The sequence below is a fragment of the Ovis canadensis genome, chromosome 26 (genome assembly GCF_042477335.2).
Source record: "Ovis canadensis isolate MfBH-ARS-UI-01 breed Bighorn chromosome 26, ARS-UI_OviCan_v2, whole genome shotgun sequence".
NCBI classification, from domain to species: Eukaryota; Metazoa; Chordata; class Mammalia; order Artiodactyla; family Bovidae; genus Ovis; species Ovis canadensis.
The window spans coordinates 38,898,777-38,913,387 of record NC_091270.1 but is presented as its reverse complement, the minus strand read 5'-3'; the positions used below and the strand labels follow the sequence as shown (position 1 = coordinate 38,913,387).

At 37.4% G+C, this 14,611-nt stretch overlaps 1 protein-coding gene across 3 annotated transcripts in view; it reads right to left on the bottom strand.

Annotated features, from left to right (window-relative positions):
• The window catches only part of DLC1 (DLC1 Rho GTPase activating protein), a 518,014-nt gene that overhangs the window by 430,153 nt on the left and 73,250 nt on the right, over nucleotides 1–14,611 (bottom strand). Inside the window, exon 1 of one of the 3 annotated variants that reach the window (XM_069573134.1) lies at nucleotides 1,244–2,361. The exons of 1 other annotated variant lie outside the window; for it this stretch is intronic. The gene's annotated coding sequence lies outside the window, so the exon portion shown is untranslated. Of the gene's footprint in view, nucleotides 1–1,243; nucleotides 2,362–14,611 lie in introns of those variants that run through there. One more of the 3 variants, XM_069573139.1, reaches the window with a different exon arrangement.

Below are 14,611 nucleotides of genomic sequence, written 5' to 3'. Positions count from 1 at the left end.
TAGAATTTGTCAACACAAGTTATTCTAGCATAAAATTTAAGCATGATTAGCTAATACAGCAAATGGTCACCTTATACCATGTCAAAGTTTATGATGAAAACTTTGATTTCATATGATCCAACTGTCAAACAGCTTTCATATTTCATTTAGGATATTTTGTGTTCATCTAATAAATTTGAAAATATGCATGGCTATTTGTTTCTTTCACATATCTTTCCATATTATTTCTATAAAATAATGGTTTTCATTCTAAATATTCAGAAGTATAAATATAACACTATGCTATCTATTAAAACTCTCTGCTATTTCAGTCATTACTATATTTCTTTCCTTATACACTGCACATGTAAACATAACTTAAAAACACTACAGTCCAGTGGAAATATAATTTTATGATTACATGAATTATGGACACAGATGAGCTTTTCATATGATTTTAGTGATTTCCAGCAACCTTAAAATGGTAATAAGGAATGTCATTGTCATTGAGATTTACTTTAATTATTCAAAAATATTTACACAGAATTTGAGCAGTGAATAGTTAATTCATCAAAGTTAATATATATCTTAAATCTAATTCTGATATTTAAATTTTTAAAAATCAGAGTAAATTCTATTTAGGAAAGAAAGAAGTTGTGAACTTTCATGTGTTTACTTTTTTGAAAAAGTAAATAAATAAACCATTTATTAGCAAGCTGTACATTAGCAGTTTGACCTGTAGTTGAAACTGGGTGGGGACATACTGAAGAATCCAATCTTCATATTTTAAACGAGACACAAACTATTCTTTGAAAGATGCATTATTAAGAAATAAAGTCATTCTAGTAGGAACTACTCTTCTGTTGGCAAAAGACGGGGAAAGAAAAAAAATCATTTACACCTCACACTTAATGTGTGACAATAATGTATTTGTTTCACAAAAGTCATATAATAAGGAAACTGGTCTTCTGGCTCTAGTGATAAATAAGTTAAGGATGAAAAAGACTTGAAAATGAGATCTTACTTTACCGAGAAAAAGAGTGAAGTCTCTCTGGAGCCTATTTCCGAATTGACATTCTGCTAAAACAGTTTGACCCACAGTTTTCTTCTTACTAAACCTTTTCCACTTCTGATTTCGTGGCTCAGCTCTAAGACCCAGGAAATCACCACTCACTCCGTGCAAGATGCTAACATGTCTCTCAATCTTTCTGCCTCTCTGTAGATTGCCTCAAAGCGGAGAGATAGATAGTCCACAGCGTCTTACCTCGACGAGGAGGAGCTGAAACGCCGAGGCATGACATGCTTCAACACTCAGCCTAGGAGAGGAGTCCGTCTCCGTTACTTTCTCCAAAATATAAGTTCACATTTCGTGGTTGAGATCATGGCTCTATTCTAAGCGGTTCTGCGCAGTGTGTGATTCTAACAAAAACAGCCTCCGCAGCTGGAGGGAGCCTTAGCCGAAGCCGGAGTCTGTCAAGGCGTTCCTAGTGACTTCTGTCTAGTAAATTCAGACTGATGTTTTGCAAAAGGGGCCTCCACAACCAGGCCCAGATTGCCTGCGAAGCATTTCCTGCCTCTGAGTGGTGTGCGTGTGAGAAAGACTGAGCCGGGAGGAGGGGAGGGGGGAGCCCTGAGGCCGGCGATTTAGGAGTTCTGATTTTACACAGAACTGAAGTGAGTTTGTCAAAACCCTTGAGGTGATTAGCTGGAGAGTTATAAAGCCGTAAAGCCTTTTTCTATCCCACACTGCTTATGGGGGGAAAAAAAAAAGATAGAAAACACAGTTCTTTCCTTCCTCTACAACTTTTCCACCGTATTCAGTGTATACACACAACGTAATCAAAATACCTTTGCAGGACTCCTTTCAAAAGATGTTTTAAGGGAGCAAGATGCAGTTAGAGTTTTAATACCGTAATTCTTCTAAATTTGAAAACCTTTTGACCGCTCCTTCATTTAAAATGCTGCAGCCAGATTTCACACCGTACCTGAGATCTGTTAAGTGAGATCCTAGGAATCCAGCAAACAGAACGTTTTCTTCAAGATCTCTGATCCCAAGAATCCTTCCCGGAAATAAAATAGTTTGTGTCAGGGCCCAGGCAGCCTTGCTTTTGGCCAGAATCCTCCAGTCACACACATCTAGTGCTGGAAAAGCAGAAGACAGACTCCATCTTGATCCTATTACAGTCTTGCTGACATTAACCACTTGCAACTGCTTCCATCCCGCAGAACACAGTCTGGGACTCACATCTCTCAAGCAGCTCACAGTATCTGTATCCTTCCTCCGACACAAATGTTGTGAACTATCGTCTGTTTATCTTTTCTGCTTTCTTATGCCTCCACTGGATGACTTCCTCCTAGCTGCTCTAGGCTGGGAACTTGGACTACCATTTGGTTTTGATTAAAACCAGACAGCCAACTCTGGAGAATGTAGGGAATAAGCTAATGGAAACTGCAAGTATGGCTTTAATTAGTGCATCAATTAATAATAAATGTTCGCTCCTCTTATAATAAGATGACACAAATATCAAGGCAGAGGAAGCGCAAGTCGTTTCAGGAAAGAAGTTACACCAATTCTTCCTTTATGACCCAGAATTCTCTTTGGGGAAAGTGGAAGGAAAGAAGAGTGATGTGGCCTTGGGACATCCAGGTTGTGCAGAGGCCGGTGCAGCAGGCTGGTTGTTTATACCAGAGAAACAGGAAACGGCATCTCTGAGTTTAATTATCTTGCTTGTTTGAAACTGTTCAGTAATGCCTCCCTTCTACTTTATTTACAATCAATGGATTCTCTTGCTGTTTATGACATAGGTATTTCTTTCAGGGATTAGTGATCAGATTAACCTGATCATTGGGTCTACATGGGGCTTACAACTACCCAGAGATTTCCAATAGTGAGAGGAACAATCCCAATTTATATATGATAAAAGAGGAACATAAAAAGGGATACAAGAACTATTAAACCTATTAGCCCTAGATCTATGTGGTACATCTCTGAAATTGTAAGCAGTTTTCATTATTCACATTTATTCTCTAATTTTTATCAAGACTAACAGACACCTAGATAGCATAGTGATCATGTTTTGAGTACTTTCTGATACTACTGAATAGATGAGAAGTCAGAGAGTATTATAGCCATTATTTCTTTTCTTATTGGGTAGCTAAAATCTCTCAAAATTAGTGCAAAGCATGAACTATCAGAAATATCAAACCCAATGCTTAACATTTGGTATGTATGTTAAATTTGGTTAGAACGGTAATGGGAGGGATAACACTTTATACATAATTTTCAGATGAGGAGCATTCAAATAACCTGGAGGGAGAAGCAATTTTTAGAAGTTTATCTCAAAACATTACTGATTAAAAAATGAGTATTTAGATTCCTTGAAGTTAACCTTCAGCCACAAGAAGGAAGTCCACAACTTCATAAATTCTTTAAAGGGTCATTTACATTCATATTCAAAATACTTCCACTGAAACTATTTAATCTTCCCAACTATCATTGTGTGTATCCTTATTGTTATCTTACAGATGAAGTATTAGAAATTTATGAGAGTAATTTTCTCACAATCAAATGATGGACAGTAGCCAAGTCTACTTTGGAACCCAAATTTTCTAACTGTAACACCCTGAGTTCAACTGTCTCTCTTGGCTCTCTCTTAATTGCTGTGTGAAACTAGGAAGACTTCTTAAACTCTCTGAGTTTCAGATTCCTCGTTATAAATAGGGACAAATCCACATAACTCCCAGATTGGAAAATAGGATTAAATTTATATACAGATATATTTATAAATTTATCTCTTTCCCTTCAGAAAACACTGGAGCAGAATGGAATGAGAATTGATGTAAGTTCTTTCCTAAAATAACTTGTATATCTCTATACCTATCTGCCTGTAGCTCTCCCTCTGGTAACAGAGGGCACTCAATAAACATTCTCACTCCGCTAATTCTTCTTGACTAGATTCTCCTCCTGAGTACTATAATCCCTCTCTTGTATAATTTAGCTTTGTTTCTGTTTATATTGGCCTGAGGAAACAACAAAACCCTGTTCACATAGATTTATAAATGGTTTTTTAGATATCCAGATACTCTTATTAGTAATTTTCTCCTTAACATTCTCTTCCCTAAACAAATAAGTCTTCATGATTTACTCTATTATTTAGAAGGATTACTTCCCAAATCTTTAATCACTCTTATTTATTTTTCATCCTTCAGTTGCCTGACTCCAAACAAATCCCAGAACTTATATTCTCATAAATGCTTTACCAAATATGAGGATAAAGATAATAATGAGATCGTTTCCTAAATATTTAACATAGTGTCAGGCACATAGAAGGGGTCCAAGATATTTGTCCTCTTCTCCTATCCACTTGTAAATCTCAATACAAAACTCCTTTAAATGTTTGCATATTATTCAGCTAATAAAATATGGTAGAGGGGCAGTTAAAAAGTTGAAAGCAAAGTATCAGGAAAGGACTCTGGCTCCAAAACTAACAATCGTGATGACCCTATTCAAATTACTTAGCCTGCATAAACCTTGGTTTTAGTCTCTGAATCTAAGGGTTTTTCAAAATTAGAGATGATAGTCCATGTCAACATGTCAAGTCATTAGACTTCATGGCTGCTGGGGCAGTCATTGTTATCTAGAATTATTTTTACCATTTAAGTAATTGCCTTTTTCATGTTTGAATCTCTATTCTATGATTGTTTTCCTGAGGACTTTTATCTGTTGAGCTCAGTTAAATGTATACATTTGGAACAACTTTATTGGTGGAGCAATTAGGTACTTTTTTTTTAAAAGAAAAGGGAATTATAGAATGAGGATTATAAGCTATTGTGAAGATTAGCTTTTTTTCCTGCTGTTATTGTTGTTCAGTCACAAAGTTGTATCCGACTCTTTGTAACGCCATGAACTGCAGCATGCCAGGCTTCCTTGTCCTTTTTCCCATGTCAGTTCAGTCAGTTCAGTCGCTCAGTCGTGTCCGATTCTTTGCGACCCCATGAATCTTAGCACGACAGGCCTCCCTGTCCATCACCAGCTCCTGGAGTTCACTCAGACTCACGTCCATCGAGTCAGTGATGCCATCCAGCCATCTCATCCTCTGTCGTCCCCTTCTCCTCCTGCCCCCAATCCCTCCCAGCATCAGAGTCTTTTCCAATGAGTTAACTCTTCACACGAGGTGGCCAAAGTACTGGAGTTTCAGCTTTAGCATCGTTCCTTCCAAAGAAATCCCAGGGCTGATCTCCTTCAGAATGAACTGGTTGGATCTCCTTGCAGTCCAAGGGACTCTCAAGAGTCTTCTCCAACACCACAGTTCAAAAGCATCAATTCTTCAGCGCTCAGCTTTCTTCATAGTTCAACTCTCACATCCATACATGACCACTGGACAAACCATAGCCTTGACTAGATGGACCTTTGTTGGGAAAGTAATGTCTCTGCTTTTCAATATGCTATCTAGGTTGGAGTAAGCGTCTTTTAATTTCGTGGCTAAAATCACCATCTGCAGTGATTTTGGAGCCCAAAACAATAAAGTCTGACACTGTTTCCACTGTTTCCCCATCTATTTCCCATGAAGTGATGGGACCAGATGCCATGATCTTCGTTTTCTGAATGTTGAGCTTTAAGCCAACTTTTTCACTCTCCTCTTTCACTTTCATCAAGAGGCTTTTTAGTTTCTCTTCACTTTCTGCCGTAAGGGTGGTGTCATCTGCATATCTTCCCATGTACCAAGATGTAAATAATAAACACTGGCTATGATTGGATAGCTAATCCTCAACTATCACTGGGAAATTTAAATCTGCGCTTTTCAGAATTGTTCAATGACTCTAAAGTCCAGCAACCTTTTGATTGTGCAAAGTGAGACCTATCCTTTGAAAATAATTTTTAACCCGTTATGAATTGAGTAGCAAACATCATTAATTCAGCACTCACACTTAACGTTTGTGATACTGTGGGTATAAGCAGGCTTTTATGTTTCTGTTTTAGTGAAAGAATAGTGTCCTAATAGTAATGAACTTAAAATTAATATAGAGAGACTGAATGTCTTTAAAGCACTTTAGAATTGTCCACACAAGTACATGCTGTGCTTAGTCAGTCGTCTTCAACTCTTGTGACCCCACGGACTGTAGCCCTTCAGGCTCCTTTGTTCATGGGGATTCTCCAAGCAAGAATGCTGGAATTGGCTGTCATGCCCTCCTCCAGGGGATCTTCCTGACCAAGGGATCAAACTCCTGCCTGTTGCATCTCCTGCACTGACAGGCAGATTCTTTACCTCTAGCGCCACCTAGGAAGTCATGAAGAAACTGTCTATGAAAACTGATAGTTCAAAAATCTAGGTAAAAACTTTGCTTGCAATTTATTGGAGTAACCACATGTGTGTCAGAGCAATAAAGATGTAGTATTTGATAGATTTCTAGTTATTTTTTCAGCAATATTTACATGTACTTTCTTCCAATAAGCTCATTTTGATAGACACATACCTATGTGGGAAAAAAACACAATTTTGTAGTTTTAATAACTGCATATGCATAATAGTTTTGGATCAGTGTTGTCAATGATCCAAATTTTGGTTAGCTCTTGATAAATGTTGATTTTTTATTTTTTATCATTGATTTTTGATCAATGTAATTTTGATTGGTTAGTTTTGGGATCAATGATGTCACATTTTTGATACCGCATTTTGCCAGATGTTTAGTATTCATCCAGAAGAATTTATTAAAGGAACATAAGTTTGACAATAAACTGACAGAAGTCGCAAAACCATATAAATTCTCCAAAACCCATTATATCTGCTTTTTGGATTATTATATACACTGCTTCCCTTGAAAATCATTCCCTTGTAATCATTGAAAATGATTACAACTCAGGAATAGCTATGAAAAAAAGTATACTGATAAATTCCAAATAGAAATTAAAACATAAATTTAGAAAACAGTTTAAAAAAAAAAGGAAGAAAGTAAAACTACACTGGCAGAATATATATGGTCTCTGAAAACGTTGAATCTCCCTACCTGTTCAAAAGGGCCAGGATATTCTCAGAAGTATGAAGATCCCAAGCCATGAAAGATACTTAGGAGAGGTCTGGGTGTGCCCAGCTAGTGGAGGCCAAGGTTAGTTCTATGTCCCACAAAGATTTGTTCTGTATGAAAACTTAGGCTAACATGACCATTTAGCATCCTTGTTGAGGTTAATATAACATTCTCTGAAATTCTCATTTCCCTGTATCTTCAGTCTATTAAAAAAATGTTTCCTCTTCTCATTAGGCTGAAAGCTCATTCTCTCTCTAGCTTCTCTTGTCCTTTCAAATGCTCTTATTGTTCTTATACATTGTCTCTTGCACCCTCTGTTCGCCTGGAAAAGGTGAAACTATCTGTGTCCAGATTTCTTCATCTCATAAAACTTCTGCTCCAGTTAAATCTCTGCCTTTTGAGAGTCATTCCACCTGACTCCTTATCCTTTACTCCAGCATCCAGGGCAGCGTCCTCAGTGTACCGCTGGAGGGGGAACGGCAGGGATGGGAGTCGTGAACTTGTTACCAAGGCTTATAGCCTTGAAGGAATATCTGTTCAATTTCTGTTAAAATACAAGTATACTTCTCATATTTGTCTCTTTAAAACTGAACCACTGGACAGCCTCAGAATACTTATCAAGTGACATACTTAACATCTGTCCTCACACTCAAGCAATACTTACTTGTATTTACTATGTTCATGATGCTGTTCTGTGCACTTAAGAAATATTAAACACCACCCAACCAAGAGAAAAAAAGAGGACTTTGCCCTCACGGACCTTAAAATGGAGGGCAGAGGATTAGTAATGCACAACCAGCATAAATATATAAATCATCTAGTATGTGAATAATTACTAAGGGAAGCAGAAAATGCAGAGAATGATAAAGAATATGAGGAGTGAGGGACAATCTTGTTACAGAATTAACTAAGGGATATCAGAGGAGATCTTTCTCAGGAACTTTTTAGTAAAAGTTTTAAAAGGATAGGGAGATGGCCATATAGATATCTGAGGGTCATAGAGTCTAGGCAGTGTAAACAAGAACCTAAAAAAGAGTGTGCCTGGCGGTTTCCCAAAATAGCAAGGAAATCAATGAGGCTGGGATGGAAGGAGGAAAGGGTAGAGAAGGACAAGATGCCCTCAGGAAGGTAAGGAAGAGTGAGTTAGTTAGGTGGTGTCTTGTAAGGACTTTGGCTTTGATTCTGAAAAGTGGTGCCCTGGCAAGGCTGAGTGGCAAGATCTGCTTTACTGTGATGGGGTTACACTGGCTGCTGTATTAATGGGCTAAGAAGAACTAAGAGCCAAAAAAGGACAACTGGTTACTAACCAGTTGGTTAGTAACTTGGTTACTAACCAAGGAGGTTACTATGGAAATCCAGGTGAGAGACATGAAGGGCTCTGATGAAGGTGATGAGAAAGGTGAACTCATTTGGTGTGTGATGCCACGAGATCTTTCCTGAAGAATTAGATATGCTACCTAAGAAGTAAAAGTGGAGAGATCTTGGTATATTCTGCATACAAGTTCTTTATCAGATGCTTTGCAAATATTTCCTCCCAGTTTAGTTTGTCTTTTCATTTTTTAACTGTGCCTTCTATAAAGTGGAAGTTCTTAATTTTGAGAAAAGAAAAATATAACAAAATTTTGTCTTTTATGGATTGTTTCCAGTCGCAAGGCAAAGAAATTAGGTTTCATTGCCCAATCTAGGATCACAGAGATTTTCTCCTATATGTTATGCTAGAAGTTTTATAGCTTTAGATTTTACATTTAGGCTCTTTGATACATTTAAAGTTAATTTTTTTATATGCCATAGTAAGAAGGTGGCTTAAACTTTTTTTTTTGAATGAGGATGCTCAGTTGCTCCAGTGCCATTTGTAATAGCTTTCCTCCACAGAATTGTCTTTATCCCTTTAACAAGAATCAATTGATCAAATATGTGATATTCTATTTCTTGACACTATTCTGTTCCATTGACCTATTTGTCTATCTCTAATGCAATACTGCATAATATTCATTATTGTAGCTTTACAGTGGGATTTGAAACCAAGTAGTGTAAATATGATAACTTTGTTCTTCTTTTTCAAAGTTGTTTGGATAATCTAGGATGATTGCACTTCTATATGAATCTTAGAAGCAGCTTGTCCATCTGCATAAAAGTGCTTGCTGGAATTTTGGTCAATTTAGGGCAGAAGTAACATCTTAATAACATTGTCTTCTGTTTCATGAACACAATCTGTCTCTTCTTTTATTTAGGTTTTTTGTTTCTCTTACAAGTGTTTCCTTCTTTTCACTGTAATAGTTTTGCACATTTTTGTCAGATTTATCTCTAAGTATTTCATGGTTTTGAGGCTATTGTAAATGGTATATTCCAAAAATTCCATTTTCAATTTTTTATTGCTGTTACATAGAACACACTTTATTTTCTTATTTGAATTTGTATCCTGCAATCTTGCAAAACTCACTAATTTCAGTAGCTTTTTGATGATCCCTAAGATTTCCAACATAGATTATGTTGCATGTGATTAGATTAGATAGTTTTGCTTCTTCTTTTTCAACGTGAACGTTTTAATTTTTTAATTAATTAATTCTGGCTGTTCTGGGTCTTCGTTGCTTTGCACAGGCTTTCTCTAGTTGCGATGAGCAGGGACTGTTCTTGGTTGCCGTGTATGACTTCTCACTGCTGCGGTTCTCCTGTCGCTGAGCACGGTCTCTAGGCACACAGGCTTCAGCAGTTGTGGTTCAGGGGCTTAGCTGCGCCACAAAATATGGAATCTTCCTGAACCCAGAATTGCCTGCATTGGCAGGCAGGTTCTTTTCCACTGCACCACTGGGGAAGTCCTGTTACTTTTTTATTTGTTGTTGTTTTATTCCACAGGCTAGAATATGCACTACAATGTTGAATAACATAGGTGTAAGTGAACAGTTTTGTCTTGTCTTGTATCTAAAGGAGAAAGCATTTGTACTCTTACCATTAATTATGATATTAGCTGCAAGGATTTTTTTTTTTTTTTGTAGATATTCTTTATCAGATGAGGGAATTTCCCTCCGTTTCAGTGGTTCTCAACCAGGAGTAGGATTTTACTTAATAAGGATGTTTACAGATGTTCAGAGATATTTTTTGGTCATTGCAACTGAACAGAGTGGTGCTTCTGGCTCCAAAATATGCTGTAATGCACAACTACAGTTTGCCACAACAAATGATTATCTGATCCAAAATGTCAGGTTCCCATAGCAAATAATTATCTGACCTAAATGTCAACCATATTGAGGTTGAGAAACCCTTCCCTACTTCTAGTCTGTTGAGAGTTCTTTTTAATCAGGAAATGATACTTCAATCCAAAACGATTTTTCTGAATAAGATTTTTACTTTTTAATCTGTATGAAGTTTTTCTAAGTCTGTTAATAATGCTGCATGTCATCAGTTGATTTTCAAACTTTAAACCAATCTTCCGTTCCTGGCATGAATCATTGTTATTGTTGTTCACTCGCTGTCACGTCCAGCTCTTTGTGACCTCATTGACTGCAGCATGACAGGTTTCCCTCTCCGACTCCCGGAGCTTGCTCAAGCTCACGTCCATCGAGTTGGTGAAGCCATCCAACCATCTCATCCTCTCTTGTCCCCTTGTCCTCCTGCCTTCAATCTTTTGCAGCATCAGGGGCTTTCCCAGTGAGTCAGCTCTTCGAATTAGGTGGCCAAAGTTTTGGAGCTTCAACTTCAGTATCAGTCTTTCTAGTGAATATTTAGGGTTGATTTCCTTTAGCATTGACTGGTTGGATCTCCTTGCAGTCCAAGGGACTCTCAAGAGTCTTCTGCAGCACCATAATTCAAACACACCAATTCTTTGGTGCTCAGCCTTCTTTATGGTCCAACTTTCACATGCATACATGACTACTGAAAAAACCATAGCTTTGACTATGTGGACCTTTGTCAGCAAAGTAATGTCTCTGCTTTTTAATACGCTGTCTAAGTTTGTCATAGCTTTTCTCCCAAGGAGCAAGCATCTTTAATTTCATGGCTGCAGTAACTGTCTGCAATGATTTTGGAGCCCAAGAACTTTGTCATGATGTATATTTTCTCATATATTATTGAATAACTTACTAAAATATTAAGAATTTTTGCAGCTATGTTCAAAAGGGTTAATGGTATGTTATTTTCTTGTTATCTTTGTTGTTGATTTCTAATTTAATTTCATTATGACTGGAGAATCACTTTGGATGATTTGAACTTTTATTGAGTTGTTTTATGGCTAAACATATAGTTCATTTGAAAAGAATGTGGGGTTTTTTTTGGTAATGTTTTTACAGATAAAATACATGATCAAAATCTAGAGAACTGAAAAACTTTCACCACTATTCTGTCAAGCAGGAATGAAATAGCATCTATTATACATAAATGAGGTATATAATTAAAGAACCATTAGTTTCAATGGGTTATCAGCCTTGATAGAAGTGATATATAAGCCATTAATAATAAAGAACACAATTAGAAGTGAAAGGTTGTTTATCAAAACTCTTGCAAAATGTTGATAATCTATTCAGTATCCAATAGGACAAGTTCCCATTTGTATAGTATCACTTCTACAGCCTGATCTTAATTTATTTTCTTGGATAAAACAATATACAACAGTGTTTTCTTTCATCTATTGCAGTGACCAGTTTCCATTTTGTATAAGAAGAGAAAAAAATTTTAAACTTTAAAATTAATGTTTTCATGAAATTATATATCTCATTTTAAGTTGGAGGAACATATGTTGGGCAGAATGGAGCAAAACCATTGCCAAAATTCAAATGTTAGAAAAATAGTTCAAAAGAGTTTGTAAAACATGTGTCATAATAGGTTTCCTCTATCTTTATGTTGGAAAGTTGAATTTCAGTATGAAAACAATCCTATTGTGGAATAAAATATAGGAGAGTTTCCTCTCCTTATATTAGATATTCCTGGGTCAAAATGGAGTTTCAATTACAGTTGCCAAGTTCCTATGTAGACAAATGAATCAGAGAAACACAGTAGCTATTTTATTTGGGGCCTTGCTGAGCTGCAAGATTTTTAATGAGTTAAAATAATATTTTGGGTTTTGAGAAGAAAGTGTGAACTATCAAAAACACAGACATTTGACTTTAAAGTTTAGGGCAAAAACAGTTCCACATGCTAAGTCATCTTGAGCAATAGACACACTGAACTTGGAAACAGAATTCCCTGAGTGATGGGCCCCAGGCCTGTTTTCTTTGGGTTCTGCATCAAGGAAGCCAGTCTGATGGTACTGAGGCTCGTGAGAGAAGAGTCTTCCATCACTAGCATGTAGGCTCAAAAATTTACATGTAAGAAAAATTGTTTTGCCTTATGTCTGTATAGCCCATGGGTTTCCCCGCAGTGCAGGAAACACGGGTTTGATCCCTGGATCGAAAGATCCCCTGGAGAAAGAGCTGGAAACCCACTCCAGTATTCTTGCCTGAGAAATCCCATGGACAGAGGAACCTGGCAGACTACTTACAGTCCATGGGGTTGCAAGAATCAGACATAACTTAGCGACTAAATCACCATATAGCCCATGCCAGGATGACTATTTGTTTCTTTTTTAGATGGGAAAATAATAATAATGATAATTACTGTTAAGAACTAAATTGGATAGAAACCACAGAATGTACAGATATATAAGCAAATAGAATAAGTGAATTAGAAACATTTGAAGAAATGGATCAAGTAATTGTGTTAGCATCTTTTTTTGCCAAGTGGTGATTAGGAAAAAAGTGTTAAACACAACAAATGTTTTTGTTACCTACACCAAGACCCAGGGCTTCCCTGGCAGCTCAGGCGGTAAAGACCTGGGTTTAATCCCTGAGTCAGAAAGATCCCCTGGAGGAGGGAATGCTACCCACTCCAGTATTCTTGCCTGGAGAATCCAATGGACAGAGGAGCGTGGTGGGCTACAGTCCACAACTGAGCAACTAACACATACTCACAGCAAGGCCCAGTGTTGTTAATGATTTTAAAGATAATTGTGACAATTTAAATAAAATTGAAATAATTATAATATAAATAAATTTAGACATGCATAAACTTTGCAAGCATTTTGTACTGTTTTATTTTCCAGTTTAAGTGAAAGTCATTTTAACATTTCTCTCCAAATGTTTTGTTATCCTAAGGCCTAATTCTAATAATATCTGCTTCTCTGTAAATGCCTTTCCAGATGACCCAAAAATTATATGTAACTACTCTTTTCTTTATTTTCTTTTAATATTGTATTTGTTTCCCTGGTGACTCGGACAGTAAATAATTTGCTTGCAATACCAGGGACCCAGGTTCTATCCCTGGATGGGGAAGATTCCCTGGAGAAGGGAATGGCAACCCACTCCAGTATTCTTGTCTGGAGAATCCCATGGATGGAGGAGCCTGGTGGGCTACAGTCCACGCGATCGCAATGAGTAGGACACGACTGAGCAACTAACGCACAATACTGTATTTACACCTCTTTTCAAACACGCCTCTTGTTTGGGGACTATTGTAAGGGAGATTTGCTAAAGAAATACCCTAAATTAAAGACTGGTCTTTGCCATTTAGAGAGATCATTTCTTGTAACTGAAATAAAATTTCAGGATGGAAGAAAGAAGATAGATAAGAAAAAAGGGAACATCTGTCTTGCAAGAAAGATGAAACAACAAAATTCTAGAAATTAATGGGATGTCACTGCCAAAAGCCTAGTTTTTCCTGTGTTGTAAATATATGTGACTGTCCTGCCTGCTAAGATGAATCATATCTGATTCTCCTATTGGGAACTTCTCCCAAGTTCCATGTCCTCCTTATAATTTTATTCCTGCTGCTGTTGCTAAGTCGCTTCAGTCATGTCCGACTCTGTGCGACCTCAGAGACGGCAGCCCACCAGGCTCCCCTATCCCTGGGATTCTCCAGGCAAGAACACGGAGTTTGTTGCCATTTCCTTCTCCATTGCATGAAAGTGAAAAGTCAAAGTGAAATCGCTCAGTCGTGTCCGACTCCTAGCAACCCCATGGACTGGAGCCTACCAGGCTCCTCCATGCATGGGATTTACCAGGCAAGAGTACTGGAGTGGGGTGCCATTGCTTTCTCCGAAATTTCTTCCTAACACTACACAATTAACAGCTGGGTGGTGGTGGGGTTGGAAGCTTGGAAAGTTATCAGGGAATCACATTTGAGCATTAGTTTAATTAGATTTTTTCCTCCTATCCATAGGAACAGGAATTTTGATTAGTGTGGACTGTGGTGGGGAGGGTTAGGAGAGCCAAGGAGGGCAATTTAGAACAAAGGGCATGTGTGGGCAGAGTGGGATTGAGCAGCTGGTCTAGAGTGACACTTTGGGGCTTATGGGAAACCAGAGTGAAACATGATGGCACCTAAGGGATTGAAGTTAAGAGTCAAAACAAAACAAAACAAAAAGGGCTATTTTGCAACCTTATGTGTAGTTGAGCAGTTTATCATGAGAGTATATCATGTTTAAATACTTTTTCTGTTGTCTGTGCTTATCTATAAACTTACTGGGGTCACAAGGTTAATGCACCCATTTCTAGAGAGAAATAGAATTATGAGATAATACAAAAAGAAACTTAGTTACTGCTGAGTTTTAAAAATTCCTTGAAATGGAAACCACAAAGGAAAT